Source organism: Palaemon carinicauda, chromosome 18 (assembly GCF_036898095.1).
Source record: "Palaemon carinicauda isolate YSFRI2023 chromosome 18, ASM3689809v2, whole genome shotgun sequence".
Taxonomy (NCBI): domain Eukaryota; kingdom Metazoa; phylum Arthropoda; class Malacostraca; order Decapoda; family Palaemonidae; genus Palaemon; species Palaemon carinicauda.
Genome location: NC_090742.1, coordinates 4,466,456 through 4,481,455, shown reverse-complemented (window position 1 = coordinate 4,481,455; position 15,000 = coordinate 4,466,456).

Genomic DNA, 15,000 nt, shown 5'->3' with positions numbered 1-15,000 from the left:
TCCTGTCATTTAACTCCCAATATTCTTCTGGGAGCACTGTTTTCAAATCTACAAAATTTATTGGATATTGTTTAATTAGAGATTAAAAAAGAAATCAGACAATGGCATGGTTATATAGAATTTGGTAATCAAATCGCCTGAAATTGCATATAAAAATCAGGCTGTATATTGGGTTAGTGAGACCTGTGTTACAGTATGGACATGATAGGCACAATTTTAAATATATAAAATACTCTTAGGAAAAACTAATGCAAAATGCTTCAGAATTCATCAAAACATACAAACATACAGATACTGTGTTACAGTATGGACATGATAAGCATATTGTTAAATAAAGAAAACAATACTCTACAAAATAACAAAGGCAAATGATTCAGAATCAATAAAAATCATACAGACACTTCCTTATACACTGATAGCGTGAAATTGCTGGTATAATTGATATTAATAACCTATACTAAATTTTTTTAATGAGGTGCATTTGCACTGACTCGCAGCGGTGCCCTTTTAGCTCGGAAAAGTTTCCTGCTTTCTGATTGGTTAGAATTATCTCATCCAACCAATCAGCGATCAGGAAACATTTCCGAGCTAAAAGGGGCACCCCTGCGAGTCGGTGCAAATCTGCCTCACTAAAAAGAATTAACTATAGTAGCACACTGTCGAATATAGAAAGCTCTTTTGTAGAGTGCGTAAAAAAAAAAAATCTTTATTGAATGCATCAATAAAGCCCAATTTCCCAAACGTAATTGGCCAAAACAAAACAGTAGGAAAACTCAAACGGATTACTTTACCCAATCTTCCCATTTGTTCTTTTATAACCAAGTTAGGTGCTGTCTGCCTGGCGTTTAATTGCTATGGATTACAAATGGCGTTGTTTGTTTATTTTTCCTATCAACTACAACAAGCTTAAGCCAAGAGTGAAAAAAAAACTGTATATTTATGAGATCTGTTTAATTCTGATGAATATTTTAATCAAATGATTTTCGTGTTTTTCACATATTGCCTTTGCTTCTGTACATTTGTTGAATTAAAAACACACGAGAGAGAGAGAGAGAGAGAGAGAGAGAGAGAGAGAGAGAGAGAGAGAGAGAGAGAGAAAATGAATGATTTTAAGTTCTCTGGTATCCTGAAATGAGAGAGAGAGAGAGAGAGAGAGAGAGAGAGAGAGAGAGAGAGAGAGAGAGAGAGAGAGAGAGAAAATGAATGATTTTAAGTTCTCTGGTATCCTGAAATGAGAGAGAGAGAGGAGAGAGAGAGAGAGAGAGAGAGAGAGAGAGAGAGAGAGAGAAATGATTGATTTGAAGTTCTCTGGCATCCTAAAGAGAGAGAGAGAGAGAGAGAGAGAGAGAGAGGAGAGAGAGAGAGAGAGAGAGAGAGAGAGAGAGAATGATTTGAAGTTGTCTGGCATCCTGAAAAGAGAGAGAGAGAGAGAGAGAGAGAGAGAGAGAGAGAGAGAGAGAGAGAGAGAGAGAGAGGAAGAGAGAGAGAGAGAGAGAGATATATGAATGATTTGAAGTTCTCTGGCATCCTAAAAGAGAGAGAGAGAGAGAAGAAGAGAGAGAGTAGAGAGAGAGAGAGAGAGAGAGAGAGAGAGAAATATATGAATGATTTGAAGTTCTCTGGCATCCTGAAGAGAGAGAGAGAGAGAGAGAGAGAGAGAGAGAGAGAGAGAGAGAGAGAGAGAGAGAGAGAGAGAGAGAGAGAGAGAGAGAGATTGATTGATTGATTTATAGTTTTCAGGCATCCTGACATCTAAGGTCATTGACGCCGGTAACATTTAATTTATGTATACAAAAATAAAAAATAAAATAAAATAAAAATAAAAGTATTTAAATAAAATCTTAAAAGTTGAATGTCATAAAAGTTAAATAGTTTTCAGAAATGCCACTTGCATAGTAGGACACATCATTTCCAAGGATCTTGGCAAGGATGAACCTGCCACCCTCACATCGAGCCTCAAACAAATATCTATTCCTTAAGTTGTTATAATTGGGGCATTTGGTCAACAAATACCTCACTGTTAGAGGTACTAAACAGTCGGAGAGAGAGAGAGAGAGAGAGAGAGAGAGAGAGAGAGAGAGAGAGAGAGAGAGAGAGAGAGAGAGGGGGGGGGGAAACTATTCTTCTTATATACTTCATGAAAAAAACAACAAATAATCTATCATAAAGAATATAGCCTTTGCACTCAATAATCTCATGATAATTACAATCTAATTAACCTCGTAAATTACTTGATAGATTTCTTTTGATTTGGTTAAAAAAAAAATCAGATTAAATCATTTTTACACCCAAGAGTTTCAAGTCTTAAACATCAACTTTTTTTCATTCTTGTAAAATTACAAAAGCTATTTAATATTCAGAAAAAAAAATTATTGATTTTTCGTCTGTGTTGAATTTCTGACGTCATAATATATTTTGTCCTGATTCTGAATAAGTAATTAGTTTCCCCAATTTGAATATTACCTCGTGGAACTTGATTAGTTTCCTATATTAAATATATCACCGAACATGATTTCCTTAAAAGTATCCTTATAGCTCGGAAATGTTCTTTATTTTCAAATTTGACATTCGTCAACTATCAACTGTTCTCTTGCTTGAGGGTACACTTTCTTTCTCCTGTTTTTATGAAGTTTTTATGAGTTATATATGAAAGATCTATTTTAACGTGGTTATTCTTCTTAGAATATTCTATTTTTATTGTTTCTTTGCTTCTTTGTAATTTATTTATTTCCTTATTCCTTTCCTCACTGGGCTATTTTTCCTGTTGGAACCCTTGGGCTTATAGCATCCTATTTTTTAGGGTTGTAGCTTAGCAAGTAATAATAATAATAATAATAATAATAATATTATTATTATTATTAGTAGTATAGTAGTAGTAGTAGTAGTAGTAGTAGTAGTAGTAGTAGTAGTAGTAGTAGTAGTTGGAAAAGCAGGATGCTAAAAGCCCTTCCAACGAGGAAAATAGCTCAATGAAGAAAGTAGATAAGGCAACATACAAAATATTATGCCTGAGTGTACCCTCAAGCAAGAAAACTCTAACTCAAGGCAGTGCAAGACCATGGTGCAGACTACAGAGACTATGGCTGCTACCCGTGACTAAAGAACAATGGTTGGATTTTTGAGTGTCCCTGCTAGAAGAGCTGCTTATCATAGCTAAAGAGTCTATTCTAACCCTTACCATAAATAGCCCAATTAAAAATAGCCAAAATAGCCAAATAGAACAATTGCATTGCACTAATTAACATCTCATACTTTTTCTAAATATGTTTGAGCATTATAATCCAATAAACTTATCTGTAGTACAGAGGTCAGTATTTTGGAAAAAAACATATTTTGAAAATTAATATACAGTATATCTAAAATTTTAACAAAATACATTTTTCTATATTATATACAAATAAATATGAACAGGAAGCCATAAAGGAATCAGGCCATTTAATCCAACGTCAAACAGAAAGATTTTTTTTTTACTGTTTGTTTTACCTGAAAATCAAGTTAGGTCTGTAGACTTACTTAATTTGGGATCTAAGTTTTATCTACTTTGTGTTGGGGGAGTTATTTTCTTTTGCAGTTTCCTTTAGCCTTTACTTGGGCAAGGAAGAAATAAGTTACAACATTTACACTGGCAAGGAAGGCTCAAGTTACTACACTTTTTCAATTTATGGGCATCTACGTGGTTGGTTGGTTTTCTGTCAGAATATATATATATATATATATATATATATATATATACATATATATATATAAATATATATATATATATATATACATATATATATAAATATATATATATATATATATATATATACATATATATATAAATATATATATATATATATATATGTATATATATATATATATATATACATATATAGATTATATATATATATATATATATATATATATTTACACACACACATACATATATATATATACATATATATATATATATATATATATATATATATATATATATATATATATATTGATAGCTCGATTGGTACAGTCCTCGTAGGCATGGTTTCGGCTAAAAGGCATAGGTCAGAGGTATTTGTCCTGTTGTGGACAAGAAACTGCATTTGTGGTTGTATTTATATATATATATATATATATATATATATATATATATATATATATATATATATAAATATATATATATATATATATATATATATATATATATATATATATATATATATATATATTCATCATCATCATCATCTCCTCCTGCGCCTATTGACGCAAAGGGCCTTCTGTATATATATATATATATATATATATATATATATATATATATATATATATATATATATATATATACATAATATGTGTGTAGTTCGTGTGTGTAGAGAGAGAGAGAGAGAGAGAGAGAGAGAGAGAGAGAGAGAGAGAGAGAGAGAGAGAGAGAACCCCAATGTATAAAACCAAAGAAAAAAAAATATGTTGATTTGAAAATTATTCAGCAAGAGTGAAGGGCAGAAGTTTTAATTAGATAATCTCATTATAATTGTAAGCTAATTAACCTTCGATACCGAAGAGCAATTTATCTTTTTTATTGGAAACAGCGAAAATAAATATAATATTTTTTGTAACATTTTTTGCAAGCCTCATAAACTGTAACACCATCTAAGTTATTCATACATTTGTTATTAATGATACCAATTACTAATAAACTTTCGGATATCCCTAATGTAATTCGAGGTTTAAAGGTTTAAAGGCCCCTCATGAATGACAGAGGGAAGGGAAAGTTACGGTGCCCTATCAAGCAGGACAATGCCCTAGAGGCTGACCATATATACATATGATCAGCGCCCAAGACCCCTCTCCATGCAAGCTAGGACCAAGGAGAGCCAGGGAATGGCTGCTGATGACTCAGCAGATACATTTACAGGCTCCCATAAACTTCTATTCTTTAGCTCACAAGGATGGTGAGGTTGCAGCGACCAAAGGAACTAACGAGTTTGAGTGGGACTCGAACACCAATCTGGCGGTCGTCAGTCAGGGACGTTACCACTCAGGCCACCACAACCCTTTAAAAGTTTAAAGGCCGCTCATGAATGGCAGAGGCAAGGGACAGTGATAGTGCCCTATCGAGCAGGACAATGCCCTAGAGACTGACCATATATACATATGATGAGCGCCCAAGACCCCTCTCCATACAAGCTAGGACCAAGAAGAGCCAGGTAATGGCTGCTGATGACTCAGCAGATAGACTTATAGGTTCCCCTAAACCGCACATCTTTAGCTCACAAGGATGGTGAGGTTGCAGCGACCAAAGGACCTAACAAGTTTGAGCTGGACTCGAACCCCAGTCTGGTGATTACCAGTCAGGGACGTTACCACTCAGGCCACCACAACGACCGTGCCTCATGATTTCAATCTCTTATGGGGGAGAAACGGCTGTTCTTCAAATCCAGCACAGCGTTTTTTATTGCCTTCCGAGGGGAAGACATAAGGCCACAGTACTCACTATCCCCCTGTGTGGGAGTAAGATGACCATGAGTACTTCGATAAGACAGTTTCGCAGAGAAATCATGAGCACTACTGGGCACCCTTGAAGAGGAGTAAATGATATAGTGGTTTGTGAATGACAATTGGTTCTGCCTGAAATGTAAAATATTGTTGAATAGTCTCTAATTTACTCTGAAAGAGATGGGGACAGTGGCAGCAGCAGCAGCAAGAGCCACTATGTAAACTGAGTTAATTATGAAACTGAGCCTTCTATGAAACTGAGATATCTATGAAACTCAGCCTTCTATGAAATAGACAGGACACACATTTGGAGAGACGCATGGTCATCACACCGACGTCTATTATTTTCATCATCATCATCATCTCCTCTTATATTGACGCAAAGGTCCTCGGTTAGATTTCGCCAGTCGTCTCTATCTTGAGCTTTTCATTCAATAGTTTTCCATTCATCATCCCCTACTTCATGATTCATAATCCTCAGCCTTGTAGGCCTGGGTCTTCCAACTCTTCTAGTGCCTTGTGGAGCCCAGTTGAAAATTTCATCATCATCTCCTCCTACGCCTATTGACACAAAGGGCCTCGGTTAGATTTCGCCAATCGTCTCTATCTTGAGCTTTCAAATCAATAATTCTCCATTCATCATCCCCTACTTCACGATTCAAAATCCTCAGCCATGTAGGCCTGGGTCTTCCAACTCTTCTAGTGCCTTGTGGAGACCAGTTGAAAGTTTCATCATCATCTCCTACGCCTATTGACGCAAAGGGCCTCGGTTAGATTTCGTGAATCGTCTCTATCTTGAGCTTTTAGTCCAATACTTCTCCATTCATCATCTCCTACTTGACGCTTCATTGTCTCAGTCATGTAGTCCTGGATCTTCCAACTCTTCTAGTGCCTTTTGGAGCCCAGTTGAAAGTTTCATCATCATCTTCTCCTACGCCTATTGACGCAAAGGGCCTCGATTAGATTTCGCCAGTCGTCTCTATCTTGAGCTTTTAATTAAATACTTCTCCATTCATCATCTCCCACTTCACGATTCATAATCCTCAGCCATGTAGGCCTTGGTCTTCCAACTCATCTAGTACCTTGTGGAGCCCAGTTGAAAGTTTGGTGAACTAATCTCTCTTGGGGAATGCGAATAGCATGTCCTAGCCATCTCCATCTACCCTTCACCATGATCTCATTTACACATGGCACTTGAGTAATCTCTCTTATAGTTTCATTTCTAATCCTCTCCTGCCATTTAGCTCCCAACATACTTCTGCCACCCAAAAGTTTGTTCATTCAAATATTATTCAGAAATATTGCAAACAGTTTTTATTCGATAATCTCTAATCCCTCCTAATATAATTAACTCGAAATTATTAATAGAATCATTCTTCTTGCCGTAAAAACTATAAGTAGCATTTTTAGTTTACAGTTCATTTTTTTTTATTATTATTATTATTTGCCTGGTTGACTTTAAACAGGAGAATTTTAAATTCTATAAAATAGAATTTCCGGAATAAGTACAGAATTATAAATACCATTTTCTATTCACGACAATAATCCCTATTCAATTTGGAGAAACTTTTACTTCATCTTTAAATGAATCATAATGGAGATCCAGATAATTAGTTAACGTAATGAGAAATATGATCATGCGAGACATAATTACGTCCCTCATTAAGTCAGACTTAGCCAGGGATTATTACTTCTTTTTTTTTCTATTTCTAACCTTTTCAGCTTTGGAATAGCGATCATTTCAATTTTCTGAACTCTTTAGCTCCAATCAAGGAATTTTAAGAAGCGGGTTACATTATATGAAGTTCAAACTTACAGCAAATGTCTTTATGATGAACAGGTTGACATAATTCTTTTTAAAGTTTATAATATGAAATGTCTGTTTTAATGTTGTTACCGTTTTTTAAAACACTTTATATTAATTGTTCATTACTTCTCATATCGTTTATTTATTTCCTAATTTCCTTTCCTCACTGGGCTATTCTTCCCTGTTGGAGCCCTTGGGTTTATAGCATCCTGCTTTTCCAACTAGGGTTGTAGCTTGGCTAGTAATAATAATAATAATAATAATAATAATAATAATAATAATAATAATAATAATACAACTGGTCTTATAGCATCTTGCTTTTCCACCAGGGTTGTAGCTTAGCTAATAATAATAATAATAATAATAATAATAATAATAATAATAATAATAATAATAATAATAATAATAATAATAAAATGGTCTTATAGCATCTTGCTTTTCCAACTGGGGTTGAAGCTTTGCTAATAATAATAATAATAATAATCTATAGTTTCCAAAAATCTAGAGACACAACCATTGTTTACTTTTAATTCCCATGTGCATTTAATCACGAAACCAATTATACGACGATGCAAAGACGTCTCTGGCTTTTTTAAATTAGCTAAGAAAGGGCTTGCCATTTCTTCGCATTTCATAAGAAGAGTTTTCTTTATTTCTTGCTCAATTCTTATCTCTTATCGTAATTAGCAATCTGCGGATAAGTACTTCTTGTTAGCTGCTTATTTTTCATTAATTGTTGAAAAATTCATGTCTCGGTTGTTATTATTATTATTATTATTATTATTATTATTATTATTACTTGCTAAGCTACAACCCTAGTTTCAAAAGCAGGATGCTATAAGCTCAGGGACTCCAACAGGGAAAATAGCTCAGTGAGGAAACGAAATAAGGAAGCTACAAGAAAAGTAATTACCAACTAATATAAAATATTTCTATAAACACGAAGGCTCCAGCAGGTAAAATAGCCCAGTGAGGAAAGGAAATAAGGAAACTACAAAAGTAATTAGAACCTAATATAAAATATTTCTATAAGCACGAGGGCTCCATCAGGAAAAATAGCCCTGTGAGGAATGGAAATAAGGAAACAACAAGAAAATTAATTAACAACAAATATGAAATATTTCTATAAGCACAAGGGCTCCAACAGGGAAAATATCCCAGAGAGGAAAGGAAAAAAGGAAACTACAAGAAAGGTAACCAGAAACTAATATAAAATATTTCTATAAGCACAAGGGCTCCAACGGGGAAAATATCCCAGAGAGGAAAGGAAAAAAGGAAACTACAAGAAAGGTAACCAGAAACTAATATAAAATATTTCTATAAGCACAAGGGCTCCAACAGGGAAAATATCCCAGAGAGGAAAGGAAAAAAGGAAACTACAAGAAAGGTAACCAGAAACTAATATGAAATATTTCTATAAGCACAAGGGCTCCAACAGGGAAAATATCCCAGAGAGGAAAGGAAAAAAGGAAACTACAAGAAAGGTAACCAGAAACTAATATGAAATATTTCTATAAGCACAAGGGCTCCAACAGGGAAAATATCCCAGAGAGGAAAGGAAATAAGGAAACTACAAGAAAGGTAACCAGAAACTAATATGAAATATTTCTATAAGCACAAGGGCTCCAACAGGGAAAATATCCCAGAGAGGAAAGGAAATAAGGAAACTACAAGAAAGGTAACCAGAAACTAATATGAAATATTTCTATAAGCACAAGGGCTCCAACAGGGAAAATATCCCAGAGAGGAAAGGAAATAAGGAAACTACAAGAAAGGTAACCAGAAACTAATATGAAATATTTCTATAAGCACAAGGGCTCCAACAGGGAAAATATCCCAGAGAGGAAAGGAAATAAGGAAACTACAAGAAAGGTAACCAGAAACTAATATGAAATATTTCTATAAGCACAAGGGCTCCAACAGGGAAAATATCCCAGAGAGGAAAGGAAAAAAGGAAACTACAAGAAAGGTAACCAGAAACTAATATGAAATATTTCTATAAGCACAAGGGCTCCAACAGGGAAAATATCCCAGAGAGGAAAGGAAATAAGGAAACTACAAGAAAGGTAACCAGAAACTAATATGAAATATTTCTATAAGCACAAGGGCTCCAACAGGGAAAATATCCCAGAGAGGAAAGGAAAAAAGGAAACTACAAGAAAGGTAACCAGAAACTAATATGAAATATTTCTATAAGCACAAGGGCTCCAACAGGGAAAATATCCCAGAGAGGAAAGGAAAAAAGGAAACTACAAGAAAGGTAACCAGAAACTAATATGAAATATTTCTATAAGCACAAGGGCTCCAACAGGGAAAATATCCCAGAGAGGAAAGGAAATAAGGAAACTACAAGAAAGGTAACCAGAAACTAATATGAAATATTTCTATAAGCACAAGGGCTCCAACAGGGAAAATATCCCAGAGAGGAAAGGAAATAAGGAAACTACAAGAAAGGTAACCAGAAACTAATATAAAATATTTCTATAAGCACAAGGGCTCCAACAGGGAAAATATCCCAGAGAGGAAAGGAAATAAGGAAACTACAAGAAAGGTAACCAGAAACTAATATAAAATATTTCCATAAGCACGAGGGCTCCAACAGGGAAAATAGCCCAGTGAGGAAAGGAAATAAGGAAACTACAAGAAAAGTAATTAACAATTAATATAAAATATTCTAAGAACAGTAACAACATTAAAATATATATTTCATAAAATGATTCTCTCCCTCTAGTCTTTTGTTATTTCCTTTGTTTCGAAGAAAAGGAATAAAAAGACTAATATGTTACTTACCTGTAAGACTTCGCTTGACTGACACCGCTTTTGAGGGGAGTTATATTTCTAATTGATATTGCTGATTAGAAATATCATTTAAATGTAGTATTATTTGATGACTATTCAAAGGTATGAGTGTATCGCTACAAAGATAATTAGTATGATATATATATAATATATATATATAATATATATATATATACATATATATATATATATATATATATATATATATATATATATATAATATATATATATAGTGATAATGATAATGATAATGATAATAATGATAATAATAATAATAATGATAATAATAATAATGATAATGATAATGATAATAATAATAATAATAATAATAATGATAATAATAATAATAATAATAATAATAATTATAACAATAATAATGATAACAATAATAATACTGAAAATAATAACAATAATAATAATAATAATAACAATAATAATAACAATAATAATAACAATATATACACAAAACCCAGCATCAACAATTCCAGAGGCTACTTCTCCAGAACTCACTTCCCTTAGTTCCAGTTTTCCAGCGGGCAATAAACCCAAGCATTGCCCCTGTAGTAATATGCCCCCAGCCATCGTCGCCCGAAATTTATTCATTGTGCTGGCTGGAAAACGCCGTGAAATGATAATAAGAAAAGGGCCTCGGACTTATTCGCTAAAACGAGCTCACATTTCGAAGCGAAAGCATTAAACGAATAGAATAAATAAGAGAGGATGTTAAAGGAATAAAGTGTTTTTAAGTTTTGCCCTAATGAACCCAGTAGATCAGTCTTGTAAGAGAGGAGGTAGTAGACATTTCGGGGGGAAAACAAGAGCGTGAATGCGGTGATATGTGGGTGAAGGTTGTAACAAGGCATTGGCTCGCTAAATAAGGTTCGTATGTCGAAGGGAATTTACTGGGCAAAACAAAGTAATAAGACTTTCATTTGCGCAAGAATAACTTTTTTTTTTTTTTTTTTGGTCGGTGGTTATAAATTAGGGTTCCAACTGCTTTTCATTTTTATTTTTGGTGGGTGGTTCTAAATTAGGGTTGCCATATCATGATTTATAAAAACAAGCCATGCATACTATAAAAAACAGAATATAAAACTTCGATTATTTCCCATGCAAAAGTTTACGAAAATTCATCAAAATAGTAAACCGTTAAATGTCTTGGAATAAAACAGAAGTAGAAAAGAGAAAGAGGTGCAAATGAAAAAAGAAAAAAATCGCTAATATAGTAAACCTGTTCTAAATGCTAAGCGGAGATGAGAAATCTTAGTAATGTCTCTCATTCGTAAACATCTATACACACGCGCGCGCGCACACACACACACAGACACACACACACACACACACACATATATATATATATATATATATATATATATTATATACAGTATATAGATATATATATATATATATAATATATACTGTGTATATATATATATATATATATATATATATATATATATATATATATATATATGTGTGTGTGTGTATATATATATATATATATATATATATATATATATATATATATATATATATATATAAGTGTAAAATCCACAGGAAACAGGAAAGGAAAAGTCCAGGTACCAAGCGCTTTCGTGTATTACGTACACTTCTTCAGAGAGAGAGAGAGAGAGAGAGAGAGAGAGAGAGAGAGAGAGATTGTTTTGAATTATTTGATATATAATACCCCTTTCAAAGAAACCTTTCTCTTCGGGTGCTTGAAAATCTTTGCTAAATCGTTGCCAGCCACTGGAGTCTGCTTGAATATTTGAATGTCATTTGCATCTCGCCCAAGAATTAATTCAAACTTTTGGCAGACCTTCCGCATTTTCCATTTCAGGTCTTAGACTTCGAGGTAAATATTATATACAAAAGAGTTAAATCACGTGACGACTCTCTTCTGGTTTATAGAAAACTAGTGAGAATAATAATCAGTGTGTTTAGGATAGTTTTATTATTACTTTTGTAATTATAAGAGACAATCAGTGTAGATTTTAGATAATAGATTTGAACGAGTGAGAATAATGATCAGTGTGACTAGGCTAATTTTATTATTACTTTTGTAATTATAATAGAAAATCAGTGTAGATTTTTGTTAATAGATTGGAACTGGTGAGAATAATAATCAGTGTGGTTTGGCTATTTTTATTATTACTTTTGTAATTATAATAGAAAATCAGTGTAGATTTCGATTAATATATTGGAACTAGAAAGAATTATAATCAATGTACCTAGGCTAGTCTTATTACCACTTTTGTGATTATAAGAGAAAGTCAGTGTAAATTTTAGTTAATAGATTGGAACTAGTGAGAACAATAATCAGTGTGACTAGGCTAGCTCTATTATTGCTTTTATAATTATAATAAATAATCAGTGTACATTTTGGTTAATACATTAAAATAGGTAGGAAAAATATTATTAGACTCTTTAGCTCTGGTAAGCAGCTCTTCTAGAAGTACGCACCTAAATCTCTAAGTCCTGAGTAGTGCCATAGCATCTGTACCATGGTCTTCCACTGTCTCGTGATTGAGGGTACACTTGGGCACACTATTCTATCTTATTTCTCTTCTTCTTATTTTGTTCAAGTTTTAATATTCTATATAGGAGATATTTATTCTAATGTTATTACTCTTCTTAATATATTTTGTTTCCTTGCTTCCTTTCCTCACTGGGCTATTTTCCCTGTTGGGGTTGTAGGGTTGTAGCTTAGCAAGTAATAATAATAATAATAATAATAAGTTATAATAATAATAATAATAATAATAATAATAATAATAATAATGATAATAATAATAATAATTATGATAATAATAATAATAATGATAATGATAATAACAATAATAATAAAAATAATAATAATAACAATAATAATAATAATAATAATAAATAATAATAATAATTCTAAGGTTATTACTCTTCTTAATATATTTTATGTTTCCTTGTTTCCTTTCCTCACTGGGCTATTTTCCCTGTTGGGGTTGTAGGGTTGTAGCTTAGCAAGTAATAATAATAATAATAATAATAATAATAATAATGATAATAATAATAATAATAATAATAATAATGATAATGATAATAACAATAATAATAAAAATAATAATAATAACAATAATAATAATAATAATAAATAATAATAATAATTCTAAGGTTATTACTCTTCTTAATATATTTTATGTTTCCTTGTTTCCTTTCCTCACTGGGCTATTTTCCCTGTTGGGGTTGTAGGGTTGTAGCTTAGCAAGTAATAATAATAATAATAATAATAATAATAATAATATGAAAATTAGAAAAAACAAGTTTTTTGACAAAACGCTGGTCAGTGCAGATTGGTAATGGTGGGAGATTTTCGTCTGATCGCTTACAGCAAACCAACCTAGTAAGGGTGGCCTAATCTAGTACAGCATTCCTGATCACGCAAAATATTTGGTGTTATGGATTCAGTTCCAATGGCTATGTTCCAACTTCAAAAAAAAAAAAAAAAAAAAAAAAAAAAAAAAAAAAAAAAAAAAAAAAAAAAAAAAAAACCTATTCATTCAAAACATTTTATTATTCAATGGAAGGTCAGAAGTTCAAACTTGCATATTTTAGAGCGATCTTTTTAATATTTTTAATAATTGCTGAAATAATAATATTAATAACCACAAAAATAATAATAGTTATAGTGACTTTAAAAATAATGAAAATTTTAATCATTTCAGAAATATCAATTTCAAAAATTTCATATTTCAGAGTGATCATTTTGATAATTTTGATAATTGCAGAAATAATAATGACTTTAATAACTACAAAAATAATAATAATTTCAATGATTTTAAAAATTTAAAAAAATAATAATAATTTCAGAAAAAAAAAATTTAAATTTCATATTTTAAACCGATCATTTTAAGATAATTATTAATTTGCAAAACTAATCGTGATTTTAAATACTAAAAAAATTATAATAATTTTATTGATTTTAAAAATAAAAAAACTAATAATTTCAGAAAAAAATAACTTTAAATATTTCATATTTTAGAGCTATCATTTTAATAATTGCAAAAATAATAAGGATTTTAATAACTACAAAAATTATAACAACTTTAATAATTTCAAAAATAATAATCTTAATAATTTCATTATCAGTAATTTTAATCATGGTTATGAATTGATGGAAGTTCAGAAGTTCAAACTTGAACATTTTGGAGTCATAATTTGAATAATTTTAACCATTTCCTTATTTTCAAAAATAAAAAATTTAATAGTTGAAAAATAAGAAATTTAATTATTTCAAAAATAAGAAATTCTATCATTTAAAAAATATGAAATTTAATAATCTCATTTATAGAAAATTAAACAATTTCAAAAATAAGAAATTTTATAATTTCAAAAATAAGAAATTTTATAATTTCAAAAATAAGAAATTTTATAATTTCAACTATAAGAAATTTAATAATTTCATTAAAAGGAGAATTAATCATTTTATATTAATGAAATTTAATCATTACCTATCAATGAAATTTAATAATTTAAAAAATCAGAAATTTAATAATTTAAAAAATAAGAACTTTAATAATTCCATTAATAATAATTTTAGTTATTTGAAAAATAATAATTTCAACAATTTCAATAGCAATAATAATTTTGGAAATTTGATAATAATCATAATTTTGATAATTTAAATAATAATAATAGGAACTTCAAAAATTTTCACAATAATAATATTTCCTTGATTTTAATAATTTCAATTATAATATTGCATTATGCTAAACCACGTAATCTTTCCAAAACAACAAAGATCATAAAACCATTTACATATATCTTTTCAAGGACAACAAAAAGGGCAAGAGAAATCTCACGCTGGTAAGAGTAAACTACCGAAGGAAGTTAATAAGGATGCTGTGCACAGGAAGATCAAGTCATTCGAGTCTTTAAGGATCTTTATG